At 45.8% G+C, this 2500-nt stretch overlaps 2 non-coding genes across 2 annotated transcripts in view; both read right to left on the bottom strand.

Annotated features, from left to right (window-relative positions):
* The window catches only part of LOC148165571 (large subunit ribosomal RNA), a 4039-nt gene extending 3388 nt beyond the window's left edge, over positions 1–651 (bottom strand). The window contains exon 1 of the ribosomal RNA XR_015771356.1: positions 1–651. This exon is cut by the window's left edge and continues 3388 nt beyond it. This is a non-coding gene — a ribosomal RNA (large subunit ribosomal RNA).
* Positions 652–1309: 658 nt separating this feature from the next.
* Positions 1310–1466, bottom strand: LOC148165570 (5.8S ribosomal RNA). Its single transcript, XR_015771353.1, has one exon. It is a non-coding gene; the product is annotated as a 5.8S ribosomal RNA (ribosomal RNA).
* Between the last annotated feature and the right edge of the window lie 1034 nt (positions 1467–2500).

The raw sequence follows: 2500 nt of genomic DNA, 5'->3' as shown, positions 1-2500 counted from the left end.
GGCGAACGGCGAACCGTCCGAACGAGCTCCACCGCGGGCCTTAGACCGGCACTCAACGGATCGCGACGTCCTACAGGGGGAGAAGTGCACGCGTTCGACGGCAGATCGACAAAACGAAAGGTGCAAACGACGCGTACGCCATCTGTCACACGATCGTCCAGCGCCGCCATCGAGTCACGCTGAATCTCCCCTTTCGACCTTTCGGTTTCTCAGGTTTACCCCTGAACGGTTTCACGTACTATTGAACTCTCTCTTCAAAGTTCTTTTCAACTTTCCCTCACGGTACTTGTTCGCTATCGGTCTCGTGGTCATATTTAGCCTTAGATGGAGTTTACCACCCACTTAGGGCTGCACTCTCAAGCAACCCGACTCTGAGGAGAGATCCTCCCGTTATCGGCAGCGGTCGCTACGGGCCTGGCACCCTCTATGGGCTGTGGCCCCGTTCAAGATGGACTTGGACGCGCCGCACGATCTCGGGATGACGGATCCTCCCTAACACCACATTTCCCGGCGTCCGGTTTCGGCCGCGGGATTCGGTGCTGGGCTTCTCCCTGTTCGCTCGCCGCTACTGAGGGAATCCTAGTTAGTTTCTTTTCCTCCGCTTAGTAATATGCTTAAATTCAGCGGGTAGTCTCACCTGCTCTGAGGTCGCATATGAAAAATAAAAATTTTTCATTCGGTCATTTCGACGATCACGACACGTCTCCCATTCCTTGCTATACGTGTTCGTCATTTTTCTTTTTAAAAAATGGCTAAGTTTACAGAAACGCTTACGATCTGACGTCTGTCGCGATTTGCATTACACGTCTCGGACACGACGACCGTCTATAACGTTCTCAACCTTAAAACGCCATTTTTTTTTTTTAAATGACGACATGTTGAAGAAATAGGACGTGCTACGCCGAAAGACCAGCCAACAACTACAACAAGTAGTAGTTGGTCGCTTTCGCGTCTTAAGATGTCGCGCAAATTTACTCGCTGCACGAGAAACGCACACAAACACACGATTCTACGACACACCACGCAAGAACATGTGCCGACGTAAACACTTTCGTATTTATGATTCGCAAGGTGGACGTCCGACGGACTTTGTAAAAAAAAATACAAAGCATACCCGTCCCGTCCTTTTTGACGAAAAAACACGCTCGAGTAAACGTCTCGGCACACGTTCGAGGCGTGCGTCGTTATATCGTGACGTAAGTGACGATCACGTACATTAATGAGTACCTATTCGACGCGTCGCAACACATCCAACACGCTCCGACGTTTTCGTCCGAAAACGAAAACCGAGCAGTCTTTGAAATTGACACGACCCTCAGCCAGGAGTGGTCCGGGAACATTATATCCGAGGACCGCAATGTGCGTTCGAAATGTCGATGTTCATGTGTCCTGCAGTTCACAAGTTGACGCGCAATTAGCTGCGTTCTTCATCGACCCACGAGCCAAGTGATCCACCGTTCAGGGTAATCTTTTTAAAATTTAAACGCTCGTTCCACAAGAAACCCCGATCATGCCGATCGTCCAGCTGTCTATACACGTCTTGCAAAAATTTTTGCGTACGTGCGTACATCCGAAACGAAAATGATCTTCGTGGTTCCGAAACGTGCCACGTCTAAAATTTCGGTGTTGTGGTATGGATATTTATGATTCTCGCTCTTAATTGTCTTTCGTCCGTACTTTCTCGTCTGAAAGGGAACGCGATCGTCGGTCTCAGTTTTACGCGTACGAAAAAATTAAAAAAAATATTAACCCAAACACAAATTTGTATCCGCGCACCGAAAAAGAAGCACTTTTCTTTTTCACGCGGTCTCCGCTTTTACACGCAAAGTACGAGCATGTATGTGTGAAGATGGGACATGTTCGATACGATTTTAATTAGGAATTTGCCAATTTCCTTTTTCTCAGCAATAATTTTAATAAATAATGCTGCTTTCTCTCATAAACTACATTTTCGGTAGTTTTCCTTTATTGTGTCTTTCATTTAGTGTGCGTGTGTGTGTGTCAAGCACTTTAAAAAGTGTGACGAAGAGACGGTTTTTGATCGATCGGAATGAACACATCATTACATCATCGTACTCGTTATGAAAAAGCGAATTAGTATCCGCCGTAAGCGAAAAGAGATTTTCGCGGGCGGTCTTTGTGTTCGTGTTTCAATTTTCTTTCTATATTTTTTCGTCGCCAAACCGAAGACAGATCGTGAATTTTGACGAAAAAATTATAGACGTGCCAGACTGAGCGTCTAACATAAAATCCTCAAGTTTACCGTTCTATATCGTGACTTAATGACGATTGACGGTGTATATAATTTTGAAATGGTGCAGTCGTACGCTCCGTAAAGAGAATTTTACCGTTTCTAACGAAATCACTTTACCACATCTACCAAAAACATTAAAAAAGCAAGGTTGTGATGTGTGTGCGATCGCTCGTTTAACGGCGCTTTCAAAAAACTCTTTGAAGCGTCTAACGACGAACATCATTCACGCGAATCGTAGAATCGGGA

This window comes from Gnatocerus cornutus, unplaced genomic scaffold (assembly GCF_029298725.1).
Source record: "Gnatocerus cornutus isolate USDA-ARS CGAHR unplaced genomic scaffold, icGnaCorn1.1 ctg00000278.1, whole genome shotgun sequence".
NCBI classification, from domain to species: Eukaryota; Metazoa; Arthropoda; class Insecta; order Coleoptera; family Tenebrionidae; genus Gnatocerus; species Gnatocerus cornutus.
The sequence above is the reverse complement of the archived record's forward strand: the minus strand, read 5'-3'. Positions and strand labels throughout refer to the sequence as shown.